This window comes from Xenopus laevis, chromosome 8L (genome assembly GCF_017654675.1).
Source record: "Xenopus laevis strain J_2021 chromosome 8L, Xenopus_laevis_v10.1, whole genome shotgun sequence".
Taxonomy (NCBI): Eukaryota; Metazoa; Chordata; class Amphibia; order Anura; family Pipidae; genus Xenopus; species Xenopus laevis.
In genome coordinates this window covers 47,244,718-47,266,870 of record NC_054385.1, presented here as the reverse complement: position 1 = coordinate 47,266,870, position 22,153 = coordinate 47,244,718, and the positions used below count along the sequence as shown (strand labels likewise).

At 37.9% G+C, this 22,153-nt stretch overlaps 1 pseudogene; it reads left to right on the top strand.

Moving 5' to 3' along the window:
- The first annotated feature begins 839 nt into the window (after positions 1-839).
- Positions 840-18,605, top strand: LOC108698909 (annotated as a pseudogene).
- Positions 18,606-22,153: the final 3,548 nt, after the last annotated feature.

The following is a 22,153-nucleotide window of genomic DNA, read 5'->3' as shown; positions in this document are numbered from 1 at the left end:
TATATACAACAAAAAAAGTCCAGACCAGTTCAAGGTGAAAAAAATGAAATTTTACCAGAATTCAGGTAATCATGCAAACATGCAACGTTTTGGAGCTCCCGCCCCTTTGTCAGGCATTAATTCTCACAGTGACATCACATCCTATTTAACATGTCCCATAACATAGACACACCTATTCCTTACCATGTACCAATAGTTTTTCATGCATTAGTATTAATATTAGTTCCATAGTTTCACTCCTATCGTATTACATCCATACTATATAGGTATCACATAATATTAGTCATTTAGTAAAATGTGTCTAATCCAATACATTAATCCAGTCTTAATCCAAAACCATTTAAATAAAAGCATAAAGATCATATTCTCTATTAAGTCCTTTCAGATGCAGCGTTTGTAGAGTATGTATCCAAAATGTCTCCCTCTTTTGGAGCTGTAGGAGTCTATTGCCCCCCCCCCCGTCGTGGGGGGGCAACAGACTCCAACACCAGAAATCTGAGGGATGCAGCAGTGTGTTTTGCCAATTTGAAATGAGCAGGGACTGGTAATTTAACCACTTCTTTTCTAATGGTAGATTTATGTTGACTTATTCTATCTCTAATTGGTTATATTGTTTCTCCTATATGCTAGCCGCAGGGGCATTTGAGCATATACACCACGTACTCTGAATCGCACGTGTAGTGTGTAGTTTTTCTGAATCAGATTTGAGTGTGTTACAGAAGGGCTTATCATTTTGCCGAGCACTAAGTTTGACACCTTTGCACTAGATATTGACTTACATTGGTTTTTCAAGTTCTTAAGACAAAGTACATTTTACGGGTGAAAGGGTTGAGGGGGAGATGCAGATTGATTCCCTTACTATGAAACAATTTGGATTACGGAAAAAGAGCCAGTATTTACCTCCCACCTCCTCTCATCCCGTGGAGACTGTAATCAATTTTATTTCTAGGTACATTAATCATTGGATGCAGGATTCCAAAGGCCTGCGGGCTATGAGGTATACTAATAATATGATAAATGCGGAGCGCAAAGCTTTGGATACTTTGATGAAGGATAAAACTGCAGACAAAGGTGGGGCTTTGGTCATTATGGACAAAGGTTACTATACAAGAGAAATTCTGGGACAGTTGAGTGATGGACATACTTATGTACGCTTACAAAAAAACCCCACTAATGAAATTGCAAGTTTGATTCTTGATTTAGTAACACAATATCATAGGGAGGGGGTGATCAATGAGGATTTGAATGATTATTAAATACAACAATTTCCTTGTATACCTGTTTTTTATACCCTCGCTAAAGTACATAAAGATCTATAGTCCCCCCCAGGTCGCCCCATAGTTGCAGGGGTTAATTCGATATTGGCCCCGTTAGTCATTTTTTTGGACAAGGATTTGGCTCCATTTGTGCCATTGGGTAAATCTTATATTAAAGATACATCCCATTTTTTATGCTCTTTACAGAATGTAGATCTGGGGGAGATTATATTGACTGCCTTCAATGTGTGTAGTCTCAATACATCAATACCTCACTGTCTAGGTATGGAGGCCATACAGGCGGTGTTAGAAGTTTCTGAATACAATGAGGTACAGAAAAGGTTTTTTTTATGGAACCATTAGCACTGATATTACACAAAAATGACTTCCTGTTTCAGGATACCTTCTTTCTCCAATTACAGGGTACATCGATGGGATCGAACGTCGCCCCTACATACGCCAACTTGTTCATGAACCAGTTTGAGAATCACTGTGTATACACATGATTTGCTCAAAAAATACTGTATTAAATGGTGGAGTTTTATAGATGATCTATTGGTCATCTGGAGGGGTGACGTTCAATCCCTGCTAGATTTCAAGATATACCTTGATGAATGTATTTCAACTATTAAGTTTACACTAACACAGCCATGAATCTGCGATATTCTTGGACACAAAGGTTTATCGTAAGGGATCACAACTATGCACTGATTTATTTGTTAAGCCCACAGATCGTAATAATTTATTGAGATATGATAGCGCACACCCTAGGGCTAATATCTCTTATCTCCCCAGATCCAAGTTACAAAAGGTGAAACGCATAGTAACAGAGGAAGAGAGATTGAATACACGGAAGAGATGACTATTAAATTTGAACAAAGAGGATATACTGGTGAGGTACTTAAGCGGAAAGTGTGCAGAGTGAGGGATTTAGATCGGGTGTCTAGTATACAAGAAAAAACACAGAGGTCAGAGATTCAAACCCGGATACCGTTTGTACATACTTATCATCCCTATGTACATAAGGTTCATCAAATTATCTATAAACATTGGCCACTTTTATGAAAAGCCTACCCAGGGATCCCAGAATTTGAAGAACCTCCTCTATTATCTTACAAATAATTGGCTTAAGTGAAAGCCGATTTAGGTACTTCACGCATTACCCAACAGAGAGTTTTAACCCCACTTAAAGATGGCATGTACCCGTGTGGGAGATGCAATCAGTGTTCAAGCGTGGTGCCTACTAATGTCTTCACACACCCACACCCAGGGAAAAAATTTGATATACGTGGACACTACACGTGCGATTTAGAGTACGTGGTGTATATGCTCAAATGCCGCTGCGGGCTAGCTTATATAGGAGAAACGATACAACCAGTTAGAGATAGAATAAGTCAACATAAATCTACCATTAGAAAGGAAGTGGTTAAATTACCAGTCCCTGCCCATTTAAAATTGGCAAGACACACTGCTGCATCCCTCAGAGTTCTGGTGTTGGAGTCTGTTGCCCCCCCCCCCCAGGGTTACCACCTTTTCTGGAAAAAAATACCGGCCTTCCTATATATTTATCTTTTTTGCCTATTAATAACATTGGGTTCAGCCATCATTTTTACCAGCCAGGCAACAGACTCCTACAGCTCCAAAAGAGGGAGAAATTTTGGATACATACTCTACAAATGCTGCATCCAAAAGGACTTAATAGAGAATATGATCTTTACTTTTATATAAATGGTTTTGGATTAAGACTGGATTAATGTATTGGATTAGACACATTTTACTAAATGACTAATATTATGTGATAGCTATAGTATGGATGTAATATGATAGGAGTGAAACTATGGAACTAATATTAATACTAATGCATGAAAAACTATTGGTACATGGTTAGGAATAGGTGTGTCTATGTTATGGGACATGTTAAATTGGATGTGATGTCACTGTGAGAATTTATGCCTGACAAAGGGCGGTAGCTCCAAAACGTTGCATGTTTGCATGATTACCTGAATTCTGGTAAAATTTCATTTTATATATATATGTATATATGTATGTATATATATATATATATATATATATATATATATATATATATATATATATATATATGTATATATATATATGTATGTATATATATAGATATATATATGTATGTATATATATATATGTATGTATATATATATATGTATGTATATATATATATATATATACATACATATATATATATATATATATATGTATGTATATATATATATGTATGTATATAAATATATGTATGTATATATATATATATATATGTATATATATGTATATATATATATATATATATATATATATATATATATATATATATATATATATATATATATATATATATATATTACACAAGAACCATGAATATCCTGTAAATTAAATCCTTTATAATTGGTGCTAAGAGATGGAATTTCTGTCCCATGACAAACATAAACTTGTGTATTATAGTAAATAATTATCTCATGATATTAAGTTAAGTTTGAGGTGGGATCTCTTGAAAATAAGAATGTATGCCTGTTTATTAAAAATGCTGAATCTTAAAAATTTGATTGCATTAAAATGTGAAAGAACAATTCAAACGTCGAAAAAGCACCTTTCTCCATCACATTCATTGCCAATCTTTTAACTAGTCTTGACAACTTAAATTTAAAAATAGCTTGAATATGGTAAATCAGCTTCTATTGATTTCTACATGAATTTACCAGCTTTTAGATGCCACATTTTTGTGATGAACGTTCGAATTTTTTTGCACAAAACGAGTTTTGCAAACTTGCATTTTCTTTTGTTTTGTATTTAATTTTTATATTTTATTATTTATTATTTCATTTTTGTATAAAAACGATAACAGAAATAAAATAAAAGACTCAAAACCAAGTACATTTCTCAGGTGTTCCAACAATGGACTCGCAAAGGCATTACATTGTATAAGTGCATTAACAGTGCAGTATTTCAGTAATATTGCAGTACTGTTATACATATAGTAATATGGTCACAGAAGTCATAATTTAGTCATTTATCATGGATACTCTGTAAGACTTAACATGTAATATGTCAAGGAGGAATTGTACTTTGTAGCCTAGAATTGCAAAAGATAAGTGAAGCAGGGAGATACAGTATGAAGACAAAAAAGAGTGATAACAACCGGTTAACACAAATACTGTAACTATGTGCCATTTATCCCAAAAATAGTGGGATATGATTGCATAAGCTCAAATTATTCCTGTGGTAGTTTAAATATTACCTATGTGGTCCAAATTTTGAGGAAATGAGGGACTCTTATTTATGCATTAATTTCTGTATTCAAAGTCCTTATTAGTGGTGCTTGCGAAGCAAAGCATCACTACTGTTATCTTGCAAACTTATTTTTTTAGTGGTGCTTGCGAAGCAAAGCATCACTACTGTTATCTTGCAAACTTATTTAGTGGTGCTTGCGAAGCAAAGCATCACTACTGTTATCTTGCAAACTTATTTTTATTTAGTGGTGCTTGCGAAGCAAAGCATCACTACTGTTATCTTGCAAACTTATTTTTATTCTTCTTCCGTATGAAAGTTTGGCGCGTAACTAGTCCCGCACCGTTTGTCCTAGACCCATGAATGAGGTGTCAAATCGTGCGGCTTAATCGGGAATGGGGTGGTATGACTTTTCTAAGGGGTGGGTGGTTAATTGCCCCTTGCGGGGCCAACTTTTGACGGATTCTAGCGCAGAGAGGGAATCTTGTAGAAACGTTAAATTTACCACATTTGAAGAGGTTTGCGACCTGTGTCAGATGATACCCCACACGAGGGTATAAGTTTTACCCCCGGGGCAGGAGAGGTCCCCAAATTTGCCCCATTGACTTATAATGGGGAATTTATCGAATAATTAGTTTGTCGCAGACCCATGAATGAGGTGTCAAACCGTTCAGCTTATTCGGGAATGGGGTGTTGTGACTTTTCTGTCCTATTTTGGGGACCCAAAAAAGTGAGCGGAGCCGCAAACAACCAATCAGATTTTCCCTATTGACTTCAATGAGAAAATGTAAACAGCTGTAATTCTCACAGTAATAAAGCCAGAGCTCCCAAACTTGGCACCGTGGGTCACTGGGTGACTGCGGCCAAAATTTACAAAAAGTGGGCGGAGTCTACAACAGCCAATCAAATTTCAGCCATTCAATTAAATAGGAAAATTTTAAACTGCTGCCGCTCTTAGACGGTTAATGGCAGCCTCCTCAAAGTTGGCACAGTTGGTCACTGGGGGACTGGGATTAAAATTAAGAAAAGTGGGTGGAGCCAAAACCAACCAATCAGATTTCTTTGATTGGTTTTAATGGGAAAAATTAAGAAGGCTGCCATTCTCTCAGTATTGATGTCAGGGACCTTGAATATCACAAATGTGGTCGCTGGGGGTTTCCACTTCAAGTTTAGAAAAAGTGGGCGGAGCCACCAACAACCAATCAAATTTCATTCATTGATTTTCAATAGAAAGAAATAGAAATGCTGCCATTTTTACACATTAAATGACAGCATTCCCAAACTTTGGTATGTTAGTCACTGAGTGACTGTGGTTCACAATTAGGAAAAAAAGGGGCGGGGCAACAACAGCCAATCAGATTTCAGCCTTTGACCTTAATGAAAAATGATAAACTGCTGCTATTATCACGGTTTAAATGCTAGGTGTACCAAACTTGGCTCAATTACTCACTGGGTGACTGCGGTCAAAATTTAGGAAAAGTGGGTGGAGCCATAAACAGCCAATCCGTTTTCACCTATTGACTTCAATGTAAAATTTTTGATTACCGCCGTTCTCACAGTTTTAAAACCGGAGGCCCCAAACTTGGCACTGACCATGACTAGGTAACTGGGGTTAAAATTCAGAAAAATGGCCGGAGCTTAAGACAGCCAATCAAATTTTACCTAACGCTATTCAATGGGAATATTTAAATTCCTGTCATTCTTACACTGTTAATGTAAGAGTGCTCAAACTTGGTCCATTTGGTGACTGGGTTGCAAATTTTTAAAAGTGGGCGGAGCCAAAAATAGCCAGTATGTTTGGATTGATTTCAATGGTAAAATTTGGTTGGCTTTAAATTTCACCGGTTTAATCCGGATTCTACCGACTTTGTGTACTCTCTAGGCACCAGGGGCGACTGGGCAAGACACCCAACATATATGGGGGGCCTGAGTTTTGCCACGGCAAGCACCACTCACATTTTCTTCAGGAAATGTACCTCTCTAGTTTTTATTCTTCTTCCGTATGAAAGTTTGGCGCGTAACTAGTCCCGCACCGTTTGTCCTAGACCCATGAATGAGGTGTCAAATCGTGCGGCTTAATCGGGAATGGGGTGGTATGACTTTTCTAAGGGGTGGGTGGTTAATTGCCCCTTGCGGGGGCAATTAACCACCCCGAAAAGTCCCATAGATTAACATTGAGGCCAACTTTTGACGGATTCTAGCGCAGAGAGGGAATCTTGTAGAAACGTTAAATTTACCACATTTGAAGAGGTTTGCGACCTGTGTCAGATGATACCCCACACGAGGGTATAAGTTTTACCCCCGGGGCAGGAGAGGTCCCCAAATAAGTCAATGGGGAATTTATCGAATAATTAGTTTGTCGCAGACCCATGAATGAGGTGTCAAACCGTTCAGCTTATTCGGGAATGGGGTGTTGTGACTTTTCTGTCCTATTTTGGGGACCCAAAAAAGTGAGCGGAGCCGCAAACAACCAATCAGATTTTCCCTATTGACTTCAATGAGAAAATGTAAACAGCTGTAATTCTCACAGTAATAAAGCCAGAGCTCCCAAACTTGGCACCGTGGGTCACTGGGTGACTGCAGCCAAAATTTACAAAAAGTGGGCGGAGTCTACAACAGCCAATCAAATTTCAGCCATTCAATTAAATAGGAAAATTTTAAACTGCTGCCGCTCTTAGACGGTTAATGGCAGCCTCCTCAAAGTTGGCACAGTTGGTCACTGGGGGACTGGGATTAAAATTAAGAAAAGTGGGTGGAGCCAAAACCAACCAATCAGATTTCTTTGATTGGTTTTAATGGGAAAAATTAAGAAGGCTGCCATTCTCTCAGTATTGATGTCAGGGACCTTGAATATCACAAATGTGGTCGCTGGGGGTTTCCACTTCAAGTTTAGAAAAAGTGGGCGGAGCCACCAACAACCAATCAAATTTCATTCATTGATTTTCAATAGAAAAAAATAGAAATGCTGCCATTTTTACACATTAAATGACAGCATTCCCAAACTTTGGTATGTTAGTCACTGAGTGACTGTGGTTCACAATTAGGAAAAAAAGGGGCAGGGCAACAACAGCCAATCAGATTTGGGCCTGAGTTTTGCCACAGCAAGCACCACTCACATTTTCTTCAGGAAATGTACCTCTCTAGTTGCTATTTATCTTCTGGTAGATTTCATCCACATTGTAAGGGCTGATGTTTTCCATTTAGATCCAATAGCTACTCTTATCACAGTCAGAATATAAAATTTATGTTGTGACTTAGTGAGCCCTTTGATGAGCTTGCCCAATAGAATTGTTTATCCTTTGGGAATATTTGTAAGATGCATTAGCATTGCATTTCATCCGAGAGGTTTTGTATTTGGGTGCAGTGTCAGAATATGTGGAGTAAGTGACCTGGAGTTCCATTACACATTCAAAAGCATGGTGGAGTATTAGGAAACAGTTTATGAAGTCTCACCAGAACATTAATATTTTGTATATATTTTCCTTTTGTTTCACGCAGGTGACAATCTTATTCACATTATCCCACATTAAGTTCCAATCATGCCTTGTGATCTCTGTCCATATGGCCTTATTCCATTTCAGATTTATGAATTTTATATCCCTAAGTAGTGAAGGGGTCATCAATTAGACAGTAAATCTTCTCCCCTTTTGTGTGAGACCACTACATGCTAAATATTCAAATTGATGTGTTGGTGATCTTTAAAATATTTTTTTAATCAATGGTTCTAGGAAGTGCCTAATGTGAAAATACATATACCACCGGAGTTGAAACCCAAAAGTTTTCTGGGCAAGTATAACAAGTGGTATCTGGAACTAAGATATTTTGATATAGTCAGTGCCGGCCCAAACCCTAGAAAACACGGCCAGCCACCATGCTCTACCCCATGCCTGTGCATGCCCCCAACTGAGACTGTGCATGCTTGCCCCAAACACAGTGTGCGCACCCATGTGCAGAGCACCGGAGGGGAGGGAGGCAGGAGAGAGCACCGGAGAGGAAGGGAGGAGAGAGAGCACCTGAGGGGGGGGATAGAGCAACGGAGGGTTAGGGAGGGAGGCAGGGGAGAGCAATGAACATGGACCAGGGGTAGGCAGAAGACTGGTACCTGTCCAGCGCCCCCCTTTCGTTGCTCCCTAGGAAGGTGCCTCTTCTGCCTACTCCTTTTTGTAGGATTGTTTCATATTGGGAGGGAGTTCTAGTGTAATGATAGGGTAGATTATAGAGGGCAGTGTAGAAGTTGTGAAACTGCTTAGCAATCAGGCAGGACTATAAACCAGTTTACCCGAGTTATTCCTAATCGATTTAATTATTGAGTGACTTTTTTGTTCTTTCAATTTGCAGGCTAGCATTGAGTGTTGTTTGTTGTCCTTTTTGTAGATATTTTGTTTAGCCCAAATTATTAGTTTCTTTTTCCTGGTAGTTTTAAGTTATTTCCTAAGGGCTATGCTTTTATTAGGTACGGTCTCCCTGCTTTTCTGATTATACTGTAATTCTAGTTGCTTCAGTTCTGATTTATCTTTTTGCACAGGCTATAGCAATAAGTGAGCCACTAATTGTAGCCTTATGGGCTTCCCACAAAGTGGGTAGAAAAGAGACTGTGCCTACAGTTCGGTGAAAGAATTCTTTTAAAGTTTTTTCAATAGATTTATAAGATTCTTTATTATGGGATAAAGTCTCATTCAAGCACCAATGAGTGGTTATCTTGGGGCATTCTATTAGATTAATTAAAAGTTGGATGGGTGCATGATCAGACCACATGATATTAGCTGTATAGGGGATACCGATGGTCAGTGTACCACGTCATACAAAGCAGCGTGGTTTATTTGGACAGACCTGAAAACATGTACCTTCCAATATAATATAATGGCCTTTCAGGTCACTAAACATTGTACTAACTTGTAAGGGGCAGTCCTTATGTATAAGAATAGCTACTCCTGCCTTCTTTGTATTGGATGAAGCAAAATATCCTACTGGATAGTATTTAGAATACATCCTACATGAGGTCAGTTTCAAAAAATTAGTTTCTTGCAGGAAAGCAAAGCTTTAATAGCTAGATATTGCTTTGTTATTGAATTAAGTCCTTTACAGTTCAAAGATATTATGTTCACCATATTTAGGTTAGTAGATTAACAAGCATAGGCATGTGCGTGCTTTAAAACCTTTCCAAAATACATTTTGTATATTAACATTTTGTCCATATGATTTAGAAAGCAAAATAGTTACAGATAAAATAAGCAACAATAATAAAATACCATTGTAGAGGACTAAAACAGAAAAGTTAACCGTGTAACATTAAATCAAGCTGTGCAAAATGTCAGTTGAAGAAATGATAAGTTCGACACCTTAGTTGCTAAACTCAATATGAGACATCCCAGCTTATGGGGGGGGGGAGAGGTATGTTTTACCACAGAGAGCGACCAAGCAGTGTTGGATAGAAATAAAAATAAATATCAGGGAAGTGAGATTTTGCTTGTGGGACCCTTTTTCAAGGTCCTCGCACATATTTTTAAGCTGGAAAATGGCTTCCCTGAGAGAGACATTGTGTTCCTTTAAACTGGTTTGCCTTTGTGTTAAATTATCAGCAGTATATTCAAGCTTGTCAGTGCAGTCTCCAAGCTTTTGTATATCTCAATCTATTTCTTTAATAGCTATGGCTACTGCTTCTGAGACTGCTGTAGTGAGCATGTCAGGCCTTCTTTTAGCTGTGATAGTTGGTGTGCTAGTGTTTGCACAGTTACCAGGGAGCCATCTGTAAGTTCAGCATCGGTTTGCGAAATGCTGACCTGTATCCTGTGAGATCCTAACTGTTTGAGTAGAGTGGAGAGTTGAGTTATCGCCTCCATCTTGGAAGCTAGCAGGTCTCTCCCCAGGTGTCTTCTGCAAGTTAGGTGACAGCATTACTCGCTGTTCCTTGGTCCTTAATTTACTCATTTGTTGTTTGTGGGCACCCACTGCTAATGTATTCCTACAAGGCAGTAAGTAGAAAGCGATATAGGCTGATTTTAGGATTAGTGATGGGTGAATTTGGGGCGTTTCGCTTCAACTAAAAATTCATGCGAAATGGCAAAAAATTCGCTAAACAGTGCCGGCATCTCATTTTTGAAGCTGGCATCCATTTTTTGGACGCTGGCGCAAATTCGCTGGCGAAAATGTGCAGACGTCCAGAAAAATGTATTCGCCGGCGGTGAATTGTGGGAATTCGTCGCAAATTCGCACCTGGCAAATAAATTTGCCCATCACTATTTAGGAGGAATTCTCTGCCTGTCTCACAGTAGCTCTCACAGTATACATGCTCACTCGACCATAGCTTGCCATTCCCCCTCTTTTAATTTTTAAGTAAATTGCAGACACCTGCAATAAAAGACAAATACATTCAACCAGATTGACGTCTCTATGCACTTCACTGGATGTGAAGAAAATCAAGAGATTTGTCTGATAAACTATGACATAAAAGCATATACAAACTTGAATTATCAAGTTATCCTGAAGTTTAAGTCATTTGGCACTGTAGTCAGTTACACTCTTTGTGGACATAAGGTAAATGTATAACAGATTTCACAGGATTGTTTTGAATTGTGGTAAATAGACTGCCAGAAAAATTTAAGCTAAACTTCAGACACATGGGGGCCTACATATTATGCTGTGTAAAACATTGGAGAAAATCATCACCTGTGATGTTGCCCATAGCCAGGGCTGCCACACTCATGCCCAAGCCCCACCCCATATCCCGACCACACAAACATCAGCGCTAAAAAAGTAACCCCCTCCACACACAAGTTATAAAAAGATATTGATGGCCAGGGCCCCCCTTATAAGTTAAAAAAAAATTGGGGGCCCCAAAAATTTTTTTTCAAAATAAAACAAAAAACATTGGTGGCAGGGGCCCCCTTACAGGTTAAAAAAAATTGGGGCCCCAAAAAAAATTTTCAAAAAAAATAAAAATGGTGCCAGGGCCCCACTTACAAGTTACAAAAAAATTGGGGCCCCAAAAATGTTTTTTTTTTTTTAAAAAAAAAACCCATTGGTGGCAGGGGCCTATAGAATATTAAAATAATACATTGGTGGCCAGGGGATTAAAAATAAAAATACAAATTGGTGGCTTCAGGACTTCAACTTCACCTCCTTTCGTGACTTCGGGTCTTTTCGCCGCTTCGGGACTTCGGCTGTTTATGTGACTTCGGGTCTTTTCGCCAATTCGGCTGTTCGACTTTTTGGCACTTCCGCATTCGGCAACCTGTGAAATGGCCGCACGGCTCGGGCGCTCGTAAGTGGGGCCCAGCTCTTTCAAAAATGCAGCACTGCCGGGCTCCCCTTCAGGCCTGGGCCCAGGACACTTGTCCCCCCCCTGTCCCCCCCTGATGGCGGCCCTGCCCATAGCAACCAATGAATAATTCGATTTCAACAGTCACTTACGTTAGAAAACAAAAGCAAAGAGCTAAGTGGTTGCTATGGGAAACATCACAGGTGATGTTTGTTTCTAATATTTTACACAGCATGATAAATAGACGCCCATGTTATAATAGTTTCAATTTGAACAATTCATAGATAACTTGATGAAAGAGGCTCTATGGGAGTAGACCCAGGAAGATCGAGCTGCTAATTGAAGTTGTTCAGAGACTGCTGTATTGAGCATGCATGGGTTTTTATTATTTTTTTCAAATGGATGTGCTATTAAATATCAAGTCTTGGGTGTGACTGATTCTGCCAGTCACTTTAAATCAAACAGGATATGTAACTGTATTATTGTAATAAACTATTCTGCAATTTTAGAGGAATCCTGGTTTTGTCACCTTTTTCCCCAACTCATTTTGCAGTAGATCAATTTAGAATAATTTGTGAGTTATTTGAAAAATGTACAGTGCCTTGGCTGTAATAAGTTAGCAGTACCAACCTCTTGAACTGATTTGAAACATGGAATTTAGAGCAGCTCAAGGGAGAACTGCCTGCAGAAGTGGAGAATTCAGAAATGTCGTAATGACTTTTAGCTAGTCCCTTATCTATTACTATAAGAGTATACAAAAGCAGAAAATTAGGAAGGTGAACTAAAGGGTTTTTTTTAAAAAAATGTATTACATTAATCACATTTTAGCTGTCAATGGAAAGGTAAACATGGATCCATTTAGACTGATGATATAAACCCAAAATAATCAGAAGAAGAGGATAAAAAGTGGTGAAACAAAAAGGAAACTAAAGTAATAAAATAGTAATTAGTAATGAGCAAAATGTTTTACCAGGTGGCAAAACCCATTCATTTGCTTGACATCTATGAATAAAAACAATGTGAATATGTGGAGTAAAGTCACTGCAGCCAAAGAATAAATGAATATATACACATGCATACACAGATGCTATTATTTCGCTTGTCCCAGTCCCCAGTCTAAACAGTGACCATTGTTGGTTATGCAGTTAACTGATCATGATAGTGTATGATTGAAATTTTCATGCTGTTCCTTGTGTTTTTTAATAAAAGTCTTGAGACACTAATGGCAGTAAGAAGCAGCACAGTGTGCAAATATACTGTAAGAACATTTCTTCCTACAATATAAAATACGGTCCTCTCAGGTATTGCAGGTACATGCATTTTATATTCAAGATTACCTTACCTCAACAGGCCAGGGAATAGTGGGACACTTCTTATGTGGAAATGTATTATATACAATATAATAGAGCTGAAGCCCAAGGTGTCCATTTAACAGTATAGAAAACTTGGCAATCCTCTGCTTTAATCTGATTGTGGTCAGGACCACCCACATTTTTTTTCTATACATAAATAACCAGTTTGCTTTCCTTTATACAAAGAAACACACAAAAACTAAAATGTGTGTGCATCCTGAAAATTTGTATGCATAATACCACTATAAATGACCTCTACAAATATATTGTACTGTTTCAATTAAATATAGTAATATAAAAAAACCTAATTTAACCAAAGAAAACCTATTCTGTTGTATAATAAGCAAAACACAATTGCACATTGATTAAATCCTGAAAAGAAAACAGGACACATGAAATTGGGTAAGTGCATTCTAATCAAGTTGAGATACCTATAAATAAGACTCAAATGATTTTCCTTTGAAGTAGTTCTGCTGCAGCATGTATTACTATTCTGCTCTATGTATTTAGTCTAATTGGATTAAACAAAGGATAGAAAGTCATTCCAATAATTAAAACAAGGTGCACAGCTAATGGTTATTCAAAGATTTCTCTTCCGTTGCAAAACTCTCACAATATAGTTAGGTAATCTTAATGAATCAAAGCTTGGAATTGAAATTAGTAGTGTTATTATTGCTTTAAAAGGAAGATCACCAATACTGCAGGAATTTTGTCATAGCCAGAGCACAGGGACATTAAGTTGATAAACCCACCATTAGCCTAGCTCTTTATCTGCAGGGCTCCACAGGAACTATTACAGCTTGGGACAGAATCCAGTTTACATTATGTACGGAAGGCCTGAAAAAGGATAACTTACTGAATATATGGGCTGGCAAAATGAACAATTCGCTGCTCATGCAGAAGGGCAACAATCACCTTTTTCAGCAGGATTCAGCCAAATCTTTTGAGCTTGGACGAACTAAATTGAAATCCAACAAAATGAGAAAAATTAGCTCCTCAACAACTTTTGCTGGTATGGCAGCAATTTCCACTTAATGCAAGGGTTCCGATTTGGTTTTGGATTCACATCCATTGAAAAGGATTCGAGATTTGGTTGAATCCTGAAACAAAGGATTAGATACATCCCTAATGTACATTATACTGTATGTTCAGCAGTGGGAAATGGGTCTCAATGAAAGTATCACTATTAATATATTTATCTGAATATCACTGAACGTTAATAAGTTGTAACACTTTTTTAGTTGCATGTCTGATTACATATGGCTCTTTGTATCTAATTATGGATATTAGTTTCTACTTTAAACTTATTCTAAGTTTGAATGTATTTTTTCTTCTCATTTTTCTGTAGGATTTCTGCTGCAATTATGATGTTAGACACTGTGGGGCAGATTTATCAAGGGACGAATTTCGAAGTAAAAAAATCTTCGAAATTTGACCATCGAATTAAAAAACTTTGAATTCCAATATCGAATTCGACGTTTTTTCAACAAATTTGGCAATCCTTCAATCAAATAAAAATCGTTTGACCGAACGATTTGAATGATTTTAGCGATTGATCGAAGGATTTTTATTCGATGTGTAAAGACTTAGAAAAATGTTGTAGAAGGTCCCTATAGGCTAACATAGCACTTCGGCAGGTTTAATTTGGTGAAGTATTAAAGTCGAAGTTGTTTTAAAGAGACAGTAAATCGATTATCGAATGGTTGAATATTCTAACGATTTTTACTTCAAATCGAAGTCGAAGTAAAGTCATAGTATCCTATTCGATGGTCGAAGTATCCAAAAAATTACTTTGAATTTCGAATTTTTTTACTTCGAAAATTCCCTCGAATTCACTTCAACCCTTGATAAATCTGTGCCTGTGTGTCAATTCTATCCTGATACTAATCATCCTATTTCTTGGTTAAAATCCTTTTAGGTACTATATACCATCATCTATACTACAGTGCCTCGGTTATTAGTAGATGTGAAATACCGGCATTTCCATGCCTTTGACAAAGCCCAATAGTAGTGGGCGAAAGGCGCATTTTTAATTTTAGTTTGGCAGTTAAGTTATTTTAAGCTAAAAACCTTGCAAGTTTTTCACGTTTTCTATAATTATACTTAATTACATTTACCTACACTGAAACTACATTCTGTAATTTTTTATTTTAAAGCAATTAAGCTAAATTTTGACGTGTTCAATGTTTAGAAAAAAAGAACTAATGAAAAATTATTCAGGGATATTTGTTGCAGGCTGTTCTGATAAGTTGGATGAACCTCAGAATATCTAATAGAGCGGACTGACTTAGAGCCAATGTAATAGTGTGGCTTAAAGGAATTGATCAGTGTAAAAATAAAAACTGGGTAAATAGCTAGGCTGTGCAAAATAAAAACATGTTTCTAATATAGTTAGCCAACAATGTAATGTATAAAGACTTGAGTGACTGGATGTGTAACACAATAGCCAGAACACTACTTCCTGCTTTTCACCTCTCTTGGTTCACACTGACTGGTTACCAGGCAGTAACCAATCAGAGACTTAAGGGAGGCCACATGGGTCATCTGTTGCTTTTGAATCTGAGCTGCATGCTGAAGATCAATTGCAAACTCACTGAACAGATATGTACCATATGTACCTGAGACAGAATTACCTGGGCCCCCCAGTCCGACCCTGGAGACATGCAATGCAACACAGCAAGATAATGAATTCTGTTTTTTGCACATTAAAAAGGTTAATGATTGCACACATGGTTAAGAGATTAAAGAATCAAACTGAGTATAACTTGTCAAAAAGAAACAGTGATTTATTTCCTATATACAGTATGATAATTAATGATAAATGATGTGTAGCATATTTAAAGTTAGCACATATGTAAGCACACAGTTAAAGAGATTATCTATGCCTATTTTGTTTGACTACAGTATGGTATAAATGCCTTTTTTCCATAAATAAAGAAAACTATAATCTCGTATTATTGCAATTGTAGTTGCAGGAAATGTATATTTTATACCCTAAATTTCTATTCAGTATCAGTTCATCTGAAGAGTGTGCCTCATTATGTTTTCCCTACGGTAGAAACCAGTAATGAATCACTCTCATTATTTAAGCCTCAATTCGTTAAAATAGATGCCATCATAATTATTTCATGCCATAGCAATTTGGCATTAGCTTTAACTCCACATCATCCAAACCTTTCACCAGGAATGGAAAATATAATTATCCATTATTAAAACATTGGATAGCTTTTGAAATATAAGCATTCGATTTATATATTATTGATACATATTTTACCAAGAAGGACTGGATGATTCATTGGAGTTTATTTTAATAGTATGGCAAAGTTTTCCCAGGCTAGGCAGAACTGTTTTCTCTTTACCTAAAGTCAAACATTTAAATTTATCCTATTATATTATTTAGAAAACAAACCAACAAACAAAAAACCCATAAGGCTGTGTATAAACATCACAGAATAACAGCAGAACATTAAAGGGGAATTGTCACTGTGAGAAAGAAAATTCAGAAGTTGATTTTTAATCAATACAATAGTTTATTGTAGTTTTTGCAGAATTTATATTTTTAGCTAAGCTTGCTGTTGTTTTCTTGCAGCAAAAAACACCAATGCTGCGCAAGTCATCAAACATCACCAGGGTCGGACTGGGAGGCATGGGGCCCACCGGGGCTACTGCCCCAGGGCCCCCTCCAGCCGCCACTGCCGCTCCGGAGTGCTGCAGGCGGCTAGTGCGCATGCGCGCAGCGCCGCGTTTGTGCGCATGCGCGCGGCGCCGCGTTTGTGCGCATGCGCAGCCCTTCTAGTCTACCGCGACCCCAAACAAAGTGGGGTCGCGCCGCCCCACTAAATAGCGGAACTGGGCCGGCGGGGCCCACAAGAGCCCGGGGCCCACCGGGGTTTTTCCCGGTGTCCCGCCGGCCCAGTCCGACACTGAACATCACTGAATTGTTTTAAGCAGTAGGAACACAGAGAATGCACCGAACAAGACCCGAACATAAACACAGAAGTACAGAGGAAAGGAGAAATCATCAAGGCCATTGAGAAGTTGAAAAGTGGCAAAGCTCCTGGGTTCGATTACAGCAGAAATACTAAAAGAAGATGCTGAAACTTCAGCAGCACTTCTACTACCATTGTTTGAGAAAATCTGGAAAAAGGGTGTCCTTGTGAAGCTGCCAAAAAAGGGAGCTATTAAGGTGTGTGACAACTGGCGAGGGATCACACTGTTATCTATTCCCAGCAAAGTATTTACAAGAATTTTACTAGACAGAGTGGAAGACTGTGTGGACCAAAAACTTAGGAGAGAGCAAGCAGGCTTCCGCAGGAACAGATCTTGCACAGATCAAATAAATATATTGTGCATTATAATAGAACAATGTCAGGAGTTAGAAGTCCCACTGTACCTGATCTTTATAGATTTCCTTAGAGCATTTGACTCCTTGGAAAGAGAGTCTATGTGGAGATCTTTAGAGAAGTATGGGATACAAAGAAATATTATAATACTTATAAAGGAATTTTATGAGGGCTATACATGCTTAGTTGTTCACAGTGGCATGCTAAGTGATCCAATAGAAGTCAGCTCAGGAGTCAAACAGGGATGTACCCTTTCCCCCACTATCTTCTTAATAGTAATGGACCTAGTCGTGAGGAAGTCATGCCTCGGAAATAGAACTGGACTACAATGGCGGCTGACACAATACATAGAAGATCTTGACTTCGCAGACAATATCTGCTTACTCTCCCAAAATTACCAACATATGGAAGTAAAGTTAGCCCATCTACTAGAAGAGAGCAGGAAGGTGGGACTGAAAATAAACTGCAAGAAAACCAAAGAGATGCAATTAATCAGCAAGGTAGACCCCAACCAGAAGTTCCAGGTTGATGAGAAACACATAGAAACTGATTCGGAGTTCCAGTATCTGGGTAGCCTGATGACAATGGATGGTGGTGCCAGTGCTGATACCAAAAGCCGAATTAAGAAGGCAAATGCAGCCTTTGTACAACTGTATCAAATTTGGAGATCCAAAGATATTTCCATGAAATCTAAATGGAGAATATTCCAGAGTAACGTGAAGACTGTCCTTCTGTATGGATGTGAGACATGGAAGGTGACAGTGGAGATAACAAAAGCCTCCAAACTTTTATAAACCGCTGCCTCCGAAGAATATTAAACATCTGGTGGCTGAATATAATTTCAAATAAAGAGCTGTGGGAGAGAACCCAAGAACAACAAGTGGATTTACAGATCAAATGTAGAAAGTGGAGATGGATTGGCCATACCCTTCGCAAGGATAAATCAATTGAGAAGGAGGCCTTAAAGTGGAATCCTCAAGGCAGCAGGAAAAGAGGAAGACCAAAGACAACTTGGAGACAAAGAGTGGAAGAGGAAATAAAGAAAACAGGGACATTATGGACTGAGATCCAGGACAGAAACCGGTGGCACACATTTGTTGAGGCCCTTTGCTCCAGTGGGAGACACAGGATTAAGTAAGTAACTAGGAACATGTTAGGATGAGGATTAACGTTTTAACTATTTTGCTTTTGATTCAAAACAATTACCCAACTCTTCTGGATAACAGTTGCATAACTGGATTATTAAGTGGATTTTAGAGCTGTAAACATGTTTAGAAACTATATATTTGATTCAATTAGATCATTAGCTCTCACTAGTAGTGATGGGCGAATTTATTCGGCAGGCGCGAATTCGCGGCGAATTTGCGCGATTCGCGTCCAGCGAATAAATTCGCGAAACGCCCTCGAAAATTCGCCGAAAAAAAATCGAAATTTTTTTTCCGGAAAACGGACGCCGGCGTCAAAAACGGGCGCCGGCGTCGAAAAAACGGGCGCCGGCGTCAAAAACGAGACGCCGGCGCAGTTTCGCGAATTTTTCGCCGTTTCGCGAATTTTTCGGCGAAGCGAAACGGCGCAAATTCGCCCATCACTACTCACTAGACAATATACTTGCACTACTTAAAATACTTTAAAGGGATTCTGTCACGATTTTTATGGTGTCATTTTTATTACTAAATTACACAGTTTACACTACATATAATTCACTCTTCCATATAAAATTTAATTCCCGAACCAACAAGTGTATTTTTTTTTAGTTGTAATATTGGTGTGTAGGCAGCAATCCCAGGTAATTTTGCCTGGTGATGTGCTTTCAGAAAGAGCCAGCACTTTAGAATGGAACTGCTTTCTGGCAGGCTGTTGTTTCTCCTAATCAATGTAACTGAATATGTCTCAGTGGGACCTAGATATTTATTATTGAGTTCTGTTCTTAGATCTACCATGGAGCTGTTATCTTGTGTTAGGGAGCTGCTATCTGGTTACCTTCCCATTGTTCTGTTTTTAGGCTGCTGGGGGGGAAGGGAGGGGGATGATATCACCCCAACTTGCAGTAAGGAGTGACTGAGGTTTATCAGAGCACAAGTCACATGACTGGGGGCAGCTGGGAACCTAACAATATGTCTAACCCTATGTCAGATTTCAAAATTAAATATAAAAAAGTTTTTAGAAACTGATTTCAGTGCAGAATTCTGCTAGACCATCATTATCAACTGATGCATTTTGAAAAAAAAACATGTTTTCCCCATGACAGTATCCCTTTAAGATCCTTCGTTACATACCAGTAATCACGGTTATTTTGTATTCTTAAACAAAAGAAACCATAAAAAAAGAAAAAAAAACCTTTATAATGCAATGACCAGTCAGCTAAACTACAGCTGCAATTAAAAAGTTTTCATTAAACTTCTCAATATCCTGTTCTTTTAATTTACATTAATTGTATCCTTAAATTATATACCACTCCGGACATATGACTTTGCAAGCTGTTATTCAAGATTACAGTGCGTGGTTTTCAATAAGGAAATGGTTGGCAATTTCCATCATAAAAAAATTGAAGTATCATATTTCTTCTTAATGTATTTCATGTGTCAAGAGGGTTGAGGAAGTGGAATTTGATGCATCTACCACTCTCAATATAACAACAACTAAAACATCTTGAAGATTGGCTTCACATATTAATACAGAATATTATTTTGCTGTATCATAATGAATGAAATGTAATTGACAGCGTTCGATTCATGCATTATATTTTTTGCCACAGATATACATTGCAATTGATAATGCTAATGAATTATGCATTGCAACATAGATTGCACTTAAAAAAACTAATCATTGTTATGAGCACATATAGAGCATCATTGCCTGTCTACTTAGTAGAAATGGGTCTAGGAAAAGGATTGCTGGGCAACACACTGCTATACTATAGTTTTTGTCAGTTACCTACTTTCCCTCCCCTGGGAAATTAGTCCCATTAGTCCTAGTTTCCCAGGAAAAGGCCCCATTTTTGAACCTTGGTTTGGAAAATGTCCCTCCCATTAATTCTGTTGTAAATAAAGTAGGGGAGATGTACAGTACCTAAAATCGATTTTTCAAATTTTTTTCCCATTTCAAATTTGAGAATGATATGTTCCATATGAGTACCAGAAAAGAAAGCAATTTTTTTAGGTAAAAAAATATTTGGCTTTGGTGCGTGTGGTTTAAATAGGAAGTGGAGGAAAAGTAGGAGTGGCCTATAAACAACTTCTTCCACAGCTACATGACCACTTCTCCCTTTGCATCCCTGGTATTCAATTTGAAATTTGTCCAACCTTACTTTAATTTTATGTCCACACAAACTTAAGAAATACATTTTTTTATCATCTAGAACAATTATGGCTAAACTTGATGAACGTCAAGCACCATGTTTGCACAGTAATAGAAGTGCCACATCCTCTTTGAAAAGTATTAAGGCACTTCGAACTACTGTATGTGTCTCAACTGCTTCATTATCCATTGATATACCTGTATATAAACGCTGGTAAATGCCCCTGCCTTCTCTTGTACTGACACCTGATGAAGGTGTTTCTCATGGCAGCATCACCACTATCCAGATACCACCACTATCTCAGTGGGAGAGGGAATCAGCACCGGTGCAATAACACCCCCCCCCCTGCCTTCCCTATTTTTATGCAACTGCCTAAACCACATTGAAGGATAAATGCAGTGACAATTTCAGATCACATGTCCTGTACAGAAAAAAATAATACTTTATTATTATTATTATTTTTTTAAATATTAGCAGATGAACTACCTTTAGTACAGCCTCTTTTGGAAACCAACTGCCAAATACTTATATGGAAATGTGTGGTTTCAATTATACTTTCTGTGAAATCAGTGGCGTTACTATAGAGTAAGCAAATCCCACTGTCACGGGGGGGCCCAGGGAACAGGCCGGACAGCATGGTCTACTTCCTTAAAAGTTATATGGAAATCTCCCACCCCAGCCACTATCCTAATTGAGAGCTAGAGGGGAGCAAAGAAAGCCAGCAGGCAGGTGGGTGGTAAGCAGGGGTGCCTGTGTGTGCTGGACCCCAATTCAGATTTTTATGGGGACGGCGGTATGTTATTACGTCACTTTGTGAAATTCAATAAAACACAATTTTATATTTTTCAGGGTACCAAATAAATATTGGGTAAAGTGTGAAAAAATTTTAAATCAGGGAAATGTGTTAAAGCAACTTGTTCTTCACATGCTCAAAGGATATATGCACATCAGTTTTATTTTGAAATACAATACAGGCATGGGATCTGTTATCCCGAAAGATCCAAGTGACAGGAAAGCCATCTCCCATAGACTCAATTTTAACCAAATAATTAATATTTTTAAAAAATGATTTCACTTTTTACTGTAATAATAAAACAGTACCTTGTACTTGCTTCTCAGATATAATTAATCCTTATTTAAGGGAAAAAATCCTATTGGCTCTAAATTAATATGTCAGTGCTTTTTTAGTAGACTTAAGGTATGGTGATCCAAATGACAGAATTTGGATCACCAAATTACCCGAGCATTCAAGATAACAGGTCCCATCCCTGCATTTACTGTGACAAGTGTTAATCCTTGCAGCATTAATATTACACTGAAATGAAATGCTTATATAGTGAATGGGTTGGTGTAACAGGTATAAAATAGAATTCAGCAGAAAATAAATC